General features: G+C 45.2%; 1 protein-coding gene across 16 annotated transcripts in view; it reads right to left on the reverse strand.

Annotated features, from left to right (window-relative positions):
• Positions 1–13410, reverse strand: part of ATOSB (atos homolog B) — a 59485-nt gene that overhangs the window by 33116 nt on the left and 12959 nt on the right. For 3 of the 16 annotated variants that reach the window (XM_089498228.1, XM_089498146.1, XM_089498181.1), the window contains 3 exons: positions 7529–7733; positions 7026–7157; positions 4715–4805 (listed from right to left, as the gene is read on the reverse strand). The exons of 8 other annotated variants lie outside the window; for them this stretch is intronic. The gene's annotated coding sequence lies outside the window, so the exon portion shown is untranslated. The remainder of the gene's footprint in view (positions 1–4714; positions 4806–7025; positions 7158–7528; positions 7734–13410) is intronic. 5 more of the 16 variants (XM_089498174.1, XM_089498196.1, XM_089498152.1 and 2 more) reach the window with 4 other exon arrangements.

Below are 13410 nucleotides of genomic sequence, written 5' to 3' on the forward strand. Positions count from 1 at the left end.
GTCTCCAGATTCTTCACACCTGCCCAGGCTAAGCTTCTTGTGCTTCCCCTCAAATGGGACAGACTGACCCTGGACACCCCAGGCTGCTGTTTCTTGCTGTCTCCTCCACCAGCACCAATACTCTCTCATGGACTTACAGAGATGGAAGGGACCTCCAAGGACAACCCACCAATGCCCACCAATGCCAGCGGAAGAAAAGCCATCCCTCAAATGCTCCTGAGAGGTGGGCATCCAATCTCTGCTTAAAACCCAACAAAGAAGAGACCCCCATCTTCTGAAGGAATCCATTCCTCTGTCAAACAGCTGTAAACATTGGGAAGAGCTTCAACTGTTTGATGCTGACACAGATTCCCTCAGAAGCGGGTTGATTCTCTTCCACTGGAAGTTTTTCTTCATAGGACGGATGGCCTCCTCTCAAGCAAGTTTCACCTATGGATTCCTGCCCTGGATGTGGGTTGGCCCCAGAGGTCTGTTCCAACTTTGCAATCCTGTAATTCTTCATGTTGGTATGTTTTCCTAAGATTTAACCTATTATTATTATTATTATTATTATTATTATTATTATTATTATTATTATGCCTTTCTGCTGCACTAAAAAGAAGGACACAAATCCTGATGGATTCAAATTAAATAAAAGGCGATTCCAATTAAACATATGGAAGAACTTCATGGTGATGAGAATTGTTCAAGAGTGAAATAGACTGCCTTGAAGGATGGTGGACTCTCCTTCTTGGGAGATTTTTAAACCAAAGTTGGGTGGGCATCTCTTGGGAGTGATGTAGTTAGATATTCCTGCATGAAGGAGGTTGGATTAGATGGTCCCATCCAACTCTAAAATTCTGTGATTCTATCTCTCCCTCTTTCTCTAGATCCCAAACATCCATCATACTCCTGATTGTGGGCGAGACCTCCACACAGCATCCCCACCACCACTACTTTCATCCGAAATTCTCCAAGACCAGTTATCCCGGAAGAACCGCATCCAAAGATCAAGAAAGAGACACAAAGGTGGGTGGTGAAAAGGGGTGGTGTCCCTGAGTTGTTTCAGAGCCTCCCCACTCCAAAATCCTTTCAGAAGCTTGACAAACAACTCACCCCCAAGATCCAGTACATATAAAATAACATTTCATACATTCTAAGGTCCAGCACCAATTTTAGCAGATGGTGAATCATCATGGCGGCAAGGGGAAGCAGGCAGAAAATGGTTATTCCTTTTTTTACATCTCCAGTTTTGCAGTCCATTTTTGGCCAAGTGCTTACACGACTCTCTTGGGTAGCTTTCCCTTCCCCACCCTGGAGGCAAGCCAGCCTAAAATGCTATGTGCCCCACAAGCTGCACCGAAAAGATAAAAGAAGGACTGCATGGGAGGTAGTTCCTTCCACACCCGTCTGGCTAGTTGCATATTGGCAAAGAAGGGTGTTCTCCTCTAGAGTCACTCACATTTGATGCTCATCCTCCTAGAGTCTGGAACAGCCTCCCTCACCTGGCAGCCTCCAGATGGGCTGGGAACAGCTCCCATAATCCACAGGATACATAACATGGATGGTCATACAGGGACAAGGCCCTGCCACACACCCAAATGCCAACTCTGTCCTCACATCTCCTCTGGGAGCAACATTACAGGGGCCAATAACATCACCCACATCATCAGGGATACATTCACTTCCTCTTCCTTCAATGTGATGCATGCCATCCTATGCCAGCAGTGCTCCTCTATGCTCTGCACTGGACAAATCCTGCATGCAAGAGGATTAACAGACACAAATCTAACATTAGAAATGGCAATACCTAGAAAACAGTTGCAGAACATTTCAATCTCCCAAGGCATACAGGTTGGGAACAAGGAATGGCAAAGGAAGACTAGAAAGAGACACAGCTGGACCGAATTAAAGTCACACATTCCAACGCATTAACAGAAGTATGAACAAAGGCAATGGCTTCATGGCACTATATATATATAGTGCCATGAAGCCATTGTCTTTGTTCAGACAGGTGTCCTCTTTATTGCACATATAACAAAAGGAATACTCTCTGAGAGAATCTTGAACCCAGGGAAACCAACTTTTGGTAAACAGATTTATACATCACCATTAACTGACCACTGTAAAGATCTGAAAGACTCCTATCACCTTATGCAGCCCTTTGAGAATTTAGGGCAAGGGACATACTTTATCCTTCTGGATCCTATTTCATTCCATCCCACTCCCACATCTGTATAAATACGCTTTACATCCTGGAACCTGGATATCACTTTGTACTATATCGGAAGAAGTGGGTTTATACCCAGGAAAACGCACACTAAAATAACCAGTTAATCTGAAAGGTGCTGCTACATAGCTTTCCCCTTCCTTTTCTCCTTTTAATAATCTCACAGAGAACAATGCTGGCTGTGGGGTTATGGGAGTTGTAGTCCAGCCTACTTGGGAGGCTATTCCAGAATGATGTGCAGTTACCCCTATCCTGCTGATTTCTGCATGCAAAAGATTTCAATATAGTGGCATTTAATACTTCTAAACTGCCTTTCTTTGCCAAACTCAACTTCAGGTGGCCAGAAAAATGGAAAAATACAAGTGGAAATACAGGAAAGGCCTTCTCCACTGTGGCACCCAGCTCCCTTATTTATTTATTAGCCTGGAGAAGAGAAGGTTAAGAGGTGATATGATAGCCCTGTTTAAATATTTGAAGGGATGTCATATTGAGGAGGGAGCAAGCTTGTTTTCTGCTGCTCCAGAGAACAGGACCCGGAGCAATGGATGCAAGCTGCAGGAAAACAGATTCCACCTCAACATTAGGAGGAACTTCCTGACAGTAAGGGCTGTTCGACAGTGGAACACACTCCCTCGAAGTGTAGTGGAGTCTTCTTCCTTAGAGGTCTTCAAACAGAGGTTGGATGGCCATTTGTCGGGGATGCTTTGATTGTGATTTCCTGCATGGCAGGGGGTTGGACTGGATGGCCCTTGTGGTCTCTTCCAACTCTATGATTCTATGATTTACTTAAACAGTTATATCCCACCCTACTTCATAAAATGTTTTAACAATAAGGCCTGTTTTAAAAAGCAATGTAAACATTCTAGAAGCATACTAAACAAAAGCATAATTTATGAAGTTAAAAGAGTTTAAAACCCAACAGATTTACAAACTGGGCCCCCAAGGCTTTAAAAAATAGCCATGCTTTGACTATTGGTGCCAAGGTTGGAGCCAAGTGGGTCTTCAAAGGACGGGTATTTTACAGCTGGGGTGCCACAGTGGAGAAAGCCCTGCTCCCATATCCCATTCGGGTGGGGCACAGAAGAGGAACCTAATCAGCAGAGACAGATCGGCTTAATTCTGGCACTAAAACATAGTTTTCTGCTAAAGTTTTTGGTGCTGAACTGATTCCATCCAAATCTGATCATGTGCTTCATTTTAAATGGTCTTAATCATTAATCATTACTTTTAAAATTGTTTTAAAATGCTTGAATGGATTTTGTTGTATGTGCCCTTGTGATCCTTGGACACTGAGCAGGATATAAATACAGTATGTTGATATACAGTGAGCCCTTGGTATCTGAGGAGTTTGGTTCCAGGAACCCCCATGGATAGCAAAATCCACGGATGCTCAAGTCTCATTAAATACAATGGCATAGTAAAATGATATCCCTTAAATAAAGTGGCAAAGTCAAGATTTGCTTTTTTGGAATATAAGTGTATATATTACAGTTGCCCCCTGCAAGTCTGTGGACTTGAAATCCGCAGACTTGAAAATCTGCGAAAGGGACAGCCGCCATTAATCTCAATGGGCCCATGGCATGACCCTTGCATGCAAGCGCCCCATTCAAGCCTATGGGGCTTGAATAGCCTATGGAGCTTGAATAGGCAGGTGTGTGTGTCTGGAAAAGATCCCCCGCGAGTTCCAAGGGCGACTGTAAATATTTTCAAGCTGCAGCTGGATAAAGAGTCCGTGGATACGGAGGGCCAACTGTATACATAATATTTTAATGTTTTCACAATTGCAGTTTAAAAAAACATAATTCAGCCAGTGCAAAAAATACATGTCCAGAGCCAAAGCAATAAAACATTAGTAAAACAGCAATGTGGACAAAAAAAAAACACTATCTAGAAGCAGATAGCTTTTCAACTCCTTTTCAAATACTGGGGTGTGTGAGGGAACAACGAGAAACCCCTGAAGGGTGAGCCAGTTCCACAAAGCCTTACAATTTTAATTTAAGGTCTAATCTGCACTGCTGAAATAATCCTGTTTGACATCACTTTTACTGCCATGGATCAGTGTTATGGAATCCTAAGATCTGTAGTTTGAGGTGGCTTTCTAACAGAGAAGGCAGCAAAACCTCTCAAAAGTACAAATCCCAAGACTCAATAGCCTTGAGATATAGCAGTTAAAGCAGTGTCAAACTGCATTAATTCTGCAGTGCAGATTAGACCTCAATCTGCCTTCCACAACAGCCTTCTAAGGGAGGCTCCCTCAAAGTCCACTAAAACTATAGATTTGTTAAAATGAAAACTGTAAAGTTTCTATGAGTTTTGAAGACTTGGAGTGGAGAGGGAGGTTATTTCCCCACGACTCAAAGAAATCTTGAATTACTGGTATATATCAAGCCCAATATTTATCTATTACATTCACATTATGAAATCCATTATGTGTAATTTAGCTGCTAACATATAAAATAACAGCAGTTGGGGTATATTTTAGAAGTAAAACAAAACTAATCCTACTTTTCTTAGCTCTTAATACTGACTGCCAGGCCTGAGGATGTAGGGAGACTTGCTGCAGTTTGAGGTATTTCGGCACTCATTTTCATTTTTCCTGAGTAGAAATTGGAGAAACGTAAATAAAATACCGAGAATAAAATTGTGGTAAATTAAAGACCACCTTGTTTTCCCCACAGTATTTCAGATCATGACCAGCAAAATTGCAATAAAAGAACACATAGCTAAAAACGTACAAAAGTTGAGATTTAAAAAGCATTAAACTACCAGTATTAACACAATTTAAAATATTATTTTAAAAACTGTAAAGCACCATAAAAAACCTTAAGCCTTCACCTGTTGTCACAAAGAGAGCAAGCTAGGAGTCATCCTGCCTTCCTCTAAATTCAAGTCCCACTTAGCCATGAAATGACCTTGGTTCAAATCTCGCTTGGGTATAGCCTAGATCAGTGATGACGAACCTATGGCATGTGTGCCAGAGGTGGCACTCAGAGCCCTCTTTGTGGGCACACATGCTGTTTCCCTAGCACAGAGTTTGCCAGAGTTTCTTACTAGAAAGCCAGAGGGACGTGGCACTTTACAATAAATAAGTGGGGTCTGTGTTGCAGTTTGGGCACTCGGTCTGTAAAAGTTCACCATCACTGGCCTAGATTCAGAGCCCAGGTTCAAATCCCACTTAGCTATGCAATCCACTGGGGTTACCTCGAGGTATTTATTTTCTCTCAGGCTAACATACTAGTTTCCTGTGGGGTTAAAATGTGGGAGATGCTTGTCTTGTTTTGCCCTGGAATACATTTTAAAAAATAAAACACCTGGACTTTCAAACAGTGAAATGCCTCATCAGCTGCATCACAGCATTGCAGTTGGAAGGGACCCAAAGGCCATCTAGTTCAAGCCCCTGCCACGGATAAAGTACCCATTTTTATGGCACTGTGTAGAAGAGATCAAATGCAGCAGTTCCAACGGTTAGTTTTCCACCCCAGGACTGTCCAGCAGCTGTACAGAATGTCAAAAAATGGAAACCAGAAAAAAAGAAATCCACATACTTTTTTAATTGTCTTTTTTTAAAAATGTCAAAACCTGTAGGACCCATTGCAACCTACTTAAAATATACACTGCTGCTCCTGGAGGCTTTGCAGGGAGATTATTCATTTCCTGTATTATTTTTGTAAAAAAAATTTGCCAGGAAAAGGATCACAAAAATATTATTGAGGTCTCTATGCAGCCAGACTCTGGCCACCTCTGATGCAGAAACGACAAAATATGTTGGCAGCAGAGAAAAGAAGACCTGGAAAAAATATCCCTCTATAAGCAACTCTATTACACACCACACACCCATAACACAATTTGCCATTTCGGTGATTGCTCCCGAGAGTGAAAAATATATTGCAGGCAGCATTTGGGGTGTTGTTGTTTTTTTGGGGGGTGCATAAATAAATAAATCCTCTACCTGCCAAAATCTCAACCTCTCCTTTATTGAGCCACTCCTGCAAAATTCCATGCTTCCCTCCAGAACTTGTTGGACATCAGCTCCCAGCTTCCTCCAACCTTCGCTATGCTGGATAGAGACCTGCTGAGAGCTGCAGTCGTGCAACACCTGGAGAAAGGGCGCACCTTCCCATCCACACCCCAGAGCAACAAAGGACCAGCCACAAGCAGAGCAGTTGCTCTGTGCGCCCATCCAATCTTGTCCTACAGACTACATTTCCCAGCATCCTGAGAAGCAGGCAGGGATGACACGCTGGGATTTAGGGTCCTCCCTGGCTCTCTTTACCGCAGAAAAGGTAATGCTCCCAGGTAGCACTCAATGTGTCTGGAGGAGAGGGGAGTTGGGGATGCCTCCCTCCTGTCTGCATTCGCAGGAGACCCCTCCATGCCAGGCTGGGCACCAAAGAGGACAAGGGAGCCCCAGCATGGTCCCTTCAGTCTCAAAGGCCAAGCGCATAGCAGCTCCTCTGTGGCACATCCCCATCTATATTTATCCACCTGGCCAGAGCAAAGCTCACCGTAACAAGAGCTAAGCAGAGTGATGGGCAGATGAGCCAAATGCCCTGGCAGCCCTGCCAGCTGCAATGGAGGGAGGCCTAAGGCAGCCAAAAAGAGAAAGCAGCCAGGAGGCAGAGACTCTGAGCCAAAGAAGCCCAAGCCTGGGATCTGGGCCACCTCCTTCACTGCAAGAGCCTGGGAAACAGAAGCAGGGGAAGGGGGTAAGCTGAGTGTGTCTATGCCATGTGCTAGCACAGGAATCAGGGTTGGGGGAAGGCAGCCAATTGCCACCCCAACTCTGGTGGGCTATATTGTTCTTTAAAGTCCTTACATTTTGCTGTGCCTTGTCCGCTGTTATATCTGGTCAAGGGAGGGGTTTGAAGAGGGGGGATTTCTCCAAATGCTGAGAATGCTCTGGTTTGTGTTACACCTCAAATGTCATCTCTGCAACCGTGTCTCCTCCCTGAGAACACACCAGAAAAGGAACAATGAAAACAGCCCTTTGAGGGTTTAGAAGAGGCTGCAAGGAACCACCTTCTTGCCCACTTCCCCATCTCCCAGAAAAGGTTTCTCCTTTAAAAGGTCATTATTATTTCTTCACTTTTGCTTTTGAGATGTGTGTTCCAGTCGACTGCAATGTACAGCAATTCTATCCCAAGGTTTTCATGGGGCAGGGTGTTATCAATATGCTGACGACACCTAAATATACCTCTACATGCCTCCAACGACAATCTTGACCAAGGATGGCATCTCTCCACTCAACCTTAAGGCGATAATGGACTGGATGAGGAAAAAGAGACTGAAACTGAATCCATATAAGACAGAGGTACTCACTGTTGGGAATCCTAATCCAAGTATACGGATACGTCAACTGGTCCTGGACGGGGTCACGCTCCCCTTAAAGGATTGCGTTCGCAGTTAGGGAGTGCTCCTGGACTCATCGCTTCTGATGTCAAATCAGGTGAATGTGACAGCCAGGAGTGCTTGTTATCAGCTTTGGCTGATACGCCAGCTTTGTCCTTTACTGGAACCGGGGGACCTGACAACATTAGTACATGCGCTGGTAACCTCACAACTCGATTTCTGTAATACACTCTACATTGGGCTACCCTTGTACCTAGTTCGAAAACTACAATTGGTTCAAAATATGGCAGCCAGATTGGTTACTGGGACAGCTAGAAGTGACCATATAACACCTATACTGAAATTTCTTCACTGGCTACCTATTAGTTTCTGGGCACAGTACAAGGTGATGACCCTTAAAGCCCTTCATGGCCTCGGTTCAGTCTACCGGCGGGATCTCCGTCTTCCGTACAATCCACCCCGCACATTAAGGTCCTCTGGGAAAAATTTACTACAGCCAATAAAGACCAGGCTGGCTGCAGTTACCTTCTCACCTGCCGCTCCCAAACTATGGAACAGCCTGTAGGAAGAGATCCAAAACATTACCAACCTTGACAGCTTTAAAAAGGCTATCAAGACAGGTCTCTTCCAACAGGCCTTCCCAGAATAATCCACTCAATCTCCCGTTGACATGGATCCCATACAGAATATTCTATGTACCCATCTCTTTGCTGCTGTTTGACTGTTGGATTGTTTTAATAATCTGAGTGACATTTTATTGTTATAGGGGAATTTTAATTGTTGTATTGGTGGGAGGGATAATGGTTTTATTTTATATTGTTATACTGTTGTATTTTTACTTTTATTGTAAGCCGCCTCGATCCTGACGGAGAGGCGGGATATAAACATCATCATCATCATCATCATCATTATCATCATCATTATTGGCCAGATTTCTTCAGAGGAAGTTTGCCACTGCCTTCCTCTGAGGCTGAGAAAGTGTGCTTTGCCCAAGGTCACCATGTGGGTTTCTTCAGCTGAGCAGAGTCCAACTCTAGTCTCCCAGGATGTTGAGAAGCTGGAGCGTGTCCAAAGAAGGGCAACCAAAATGGTGAAGAGTCTGGAAACTCTGAAGCCCTACGAGGAGCAGCTCAGGAAACTGGGTATGTTTAGCCTGGAGAAGAGACGGTTAAGAGGGAATATGATAGCCCTGCTTAAGTATTTGAAGAGGTGTCATGTTGAGGATGGAGCAAGCTTGTTTTCTGCTGCTTCAGAAACTAGAATACAGAACAATGGATGCAAGCTACAGGAAAAGAGATTCCACCTTAACCTTAGGAGGAACTTCCTGACAGTAAGAGCTGTTTGACATTGGAACACACTCCCTCAGACATTTTGGTGGAGTCTCCTTCTTTGGAGGTTTTTAAAAAGAGGCTGGATGGCCATCGGGGATGCTTTGATTGTATATTCCTGCATGGCAGGGGGTTGGACTGGATGGCCCTTGGGGATATCTTCCAACTCTATGATTGTATGATTCCTGCATCTCCATCAGACCCACCTGTGAATGTGGTGAGACAAAGAAAAGAGCCACTCCTGGAGATCTTGGATGGGCACACACATCAGGAAAGGTCAGCTGGTAAAGACCCTCCTGCTCTGGTCTGGAGAGCCCCCAAATGCTGGTCAGTGCACACAATACTGAGCTCCATGGACCAGTGGTCTGGCTCATGATACTGGCACCTATACCCCCAAAAATGCAGAAGTCAAAAATGCAGAAGCCAAAACTCCAGCTGTCTTTGCAGACCTCCTAAAGCAGCCACAGGTCTTCCCCTGTCCCAGAAGAGAAAGACCTGGGAACCCCCTAGTTCCTGCTGACCCAGATAGCAGCCACAGCAGCCCCCAGGACAATCATTCTCACCCCACAGCTCTCCCCATCAAGCTAAGCCTCCTTGCCCGCCTCCCTCTGCCGTGGCTCCAGCCCTTCTCCTCTGATGCAAGGCCTGGGGTGTCTCCACCCTACAGCTGGGCTCCCGTGGGTGGCGGACAGACGTCAGAGGCTGAGTCACCCACCCCTGGGCCACCACCCGGGATGCCACAAGTGCTCCCTGGCAGCAGGCCAAGAAGGGCACTGCCCAAACCAAGCCCTCAGTGAACAAAGGGCCCCACGATATGGCACGGGAAGCAGCTGCTGCCACTGAGACTGGGAGGCTGGCCAGGTGCCAGGGGGAACAGAGGTTAAATGGGGATCCCTCCTGGTTCCAAGGCAACTTGCCAGCCGGCTTGCTTGCCCCACGAGCCCGGTGACTTCGGATGACATTCTTGCACGCTTACCTTCCATTTTTGCTTGACTGAGGAGTGGAAAAGAAGGACAGAAAAAGGCCTGGGAAGACCACCATGAGTACCACCCAGCTGGTTCTTTATTGTTCATTGGCAGGGAGAAGGAAGGTCCACAACAGAGACAAGAGCAGGGTAAATAGAGAGCCAAGAGAGAGCAGAACACACATCCCCAGCAGAGCTCAGGAAAGGAAAATTTGGGAGTCATGACTCCCAGAATTCTGACCAGAGAGTTCTGAGAGCTGTAGAGCCTAAAGGGACTGCCTTGGGGAAAAGCAGCCAGATTGCAGGAAGAAAGGGCTCCTGCATGGCAGGCAGTTGGACTGGATGGCCCTTGTGGTCTCTTCCAATTCTACAATTCTATGATTGTATGATTTGGCAGGTCAAGAAGAGAGACATCTTGGAAGGAACCCTGCCATGGTCTCACACTGTTTTCCAGGAGTCTAAAGGCAGCGGTGGTGATGGCATCTAAATTGGTTAACCTGATGTGGCACTCTTTGGGGGGACTGGCTCCTGCCAGTGCCCAGGAATTCCCCCTGCTCAGCCCTCTGCCTCCCACGGCCATCTCGGAATTCCTCATTCTCTGGGGCATTCCTGCCCCTGCTTGGCCCCTGGACAGTTGTCTGCCAGGCTTCTCTCCTGGCTCCAAAAATGCCTGGAGGCCAGATTCCTTACACTGAAAGTAAATCCCAGTCAGGCAAAGGGCAAGCTTTTACCAGGACATTCAGTTGGCACAAACCACATAGCAAAGAAACCCCGAGAATCACATCTCATTTCCTTGTGTATGGAGGGGAAGGGGGAAAGCAATGCCTTTTTACCCTCCTGTATCCAAAAGAATATTATGGAAAAAGAACGACGCCTTTCTGGACCACCACAGCTTTCCAGCACTGCACCACGACACAACTACTGCAAGAGCATTGGAAACAATTTGAAAATGCATTAAATAAAATAAATGCTAAAGAAATTAATGAGTGTGGATGGGCAACATGGTTACTGCAAATCAAGCAAAGGAGACACAGCTGCCAGGCCCCAACTTGGCATCCTAAGGACATGTGGCACTAGCCAACAGCAAGGAAAACATGGAGGCAAATGCGGAAAGGGCAAGGGCAAAAGCAAATCACAGAGCTGGGAAATCCACCAGAGGATATCTATGGTAGTCCAACACCTTTCAACCATGCGGGAATAAACAAATAAAAGATCCCTAAATCTGCATCTACTCTGCAGAATGAATATAGTTTGACCCCACTTTAACTGCCATGTCTCAATGGTATGGAATCCTGGGATCTGTAGCTTGTTCTGGCACCAGAGGTCTCTGATACAGAAAAGGCTAAATATCTCAAAAAACTACAAATCCCAGAATTCCATAATATTGAGCCAAGGCAATTGAAGTGATGTCAAACTGCATTAATTCTGCAGTGTAGATGAAGCCTGAAAGACCTCCTTCCAAGTTCTGTTTTATTGCCTCCGAGGAAGAAAAGTCCACCAACCTCCAAGGCAGTTTATTCCACTGGAAAACATATTTATTTTATCCAAATTCTATCCATTCTTTCTCCTGCCACGGACCCCAGGCAGCTTACAAAATTTAAAATAAAATTAAGCTTTAAAATATCAGCCCAAAACACACTGCAGAAACAATCCAGTCTGAGACTGCTTTAACTGCTCTGGCTCAGTGCAAGGGAATCCTGGGAACTGTAGTTTATTGTGGCACCAGAGCTGTCTGACAGAGAAGGCTAAATGTCTCACAAAACTGCAGTTCCTAGAATTCCCTAGCATTGAGCCAGGGCAGTTAAAGCAGTCTCAAACTGAATTGTTTCTGCAGTGTGTTTTGGACAGTACAGTATACAAATTTTTAAACCCTCAATTAAAAACAGTTTTAAAAACCAATGCAAAATTGAAGGCTTTCATGACCAGCATCCATAGTTTTTTGTGATGCCAGCCACTGATGCTGGCGAAACGTCAGGAATAAACTCTTCTAGAACAAGGCCACATAGCCCGAAAAACTCACAAAAAACTATAGTTTTAAAAACCATTTACAACACAATTAACAACACTGAAAGAAAAACAGAGTACACCATTTTAAACAGCATTCTGCCATATGATTAACATGAATTAAATGTCTTTCTAAATAATAATAAAAAAGACTTGTAGGCAAAAAGAGAGCTGGGGGGGTACCCAAAACCTCAGGTGGCAGGGAGTTCCAGAGTCAGAGGAGGCTCAAACAGCTCTTACTGTCAAGATCATAAGACCTGTTTAGGGGAAATCTTTTTCCTTGCAATTTGAATGCACTGGTTCATGTCCCAGTCTCTGGAGCAGCAGAGAACAGGCTGGCTCCGTCTTCCACCTGGCAGTCCTTCAGACCTCCCCTTGCACACCTGTCCTCCTGAACTACATACAAACACACAAGCTATTTGTGCAGGAAGCCAATGTGCCCGGACCAGTTGCCAATTGCAGGGTTGCCGTCTGAGGCACCAGAAGCCTTACAGCTCAGGGTTTCTTTCAGGACAAGGAGACAATGGAAGCTGTTCCCATCTACTAATACCATCACCCCTGCCAGACTTTGCACCTGGTTCCCCTCAAAGGTCATGAAGCAAGGAGGAGGCAAAGACAAGGTGACCAGACACACTCCTATCCCAGGACATGTCTTACATTTCAATCTTCTATCCACGATTGTCTAAATGTCCTCCATTTTGAGCTTGACTAAGGTCCAAAACACACTACAGAAGAAGAAAAAACAGTTTGCGACCGCTTTAACTGCCCTGACTCAGTCCTAGGGAACTGTAGTTTATTGTGGTGCTATAACTCTCTGACAGAGAAGGTTAAATGTCTCTCAAAACTACAGTTCCAAGCATTCCCTAGCACTGAGCTTTGGTCAGACCTCACCTGGAATACTGGGATCCATAATTCAAAAAGGATGTTGAGAAACTGGAGCATGTCAAAAGGAGGGCCACCAAAATGGTGAAGGGTCTGGGAACCTTGCCTTATGAGGGGAGACTTAGGGAGCTGGGGATGTCTAGACTGGAAGAGACAAGAGGGGATATGATAGCCCTGTTTAAGTAACTGAAGGGGTGTCACATTGAGGATGGAGCAAGCTTGTTTTCTGCTTCTCCAGAGGAAATAGTCTGGAACAATGGATGCAAGCTACAGGAAAAGAGATTCCACCTCAACCTTAGGAAGAACTCCATGACAGTAAAGGCTGTTTGACAGTGGAACACACTCCTTCCTCGGAGATTGTGGTAGAGTCTCTTTCTTTGGCGGTCTTTAAGCAGAAGCTGGATGGCCATCTGTCAGTGATGCTTTGATAGAGAGTTCCTGCATGGCAGAATGGGACTGAACTGGATGGCCCTTGGGGTCTCTTCCAACTCTATGATTCTAAGGGCCAGGGCAGTTAAAGCAGTCTCAAGCAGTGTTTTGGACCTTAGAAGCATGAATTTACATTTATACAAGTGTTTTTAGCTTTTATTTGATGATGTCCTACATTTTCTGGTGCCTTGTTCTCCTTTGCGGTGAGGACATATGGTCGCCCTGAAGTGAAGATCCCTCCCTTC

The sequence above is a fragment of the Sceloporus occidentalis genome, unplaced genomic scaffold, assembly GCF_023333645.1.
Source record: "Sceloporus occidentalis isolate IW3139 unplaced genomic scaffold, rSceOcc1.0.p SCAF_1, whole genome shotgun sequence".
NCBI lineage: Eukaryota > Metazoa > Chordata > Lepidosauria > Squamata > Phrynosomatidae > Sceloporus > Sceloporus occidentalis.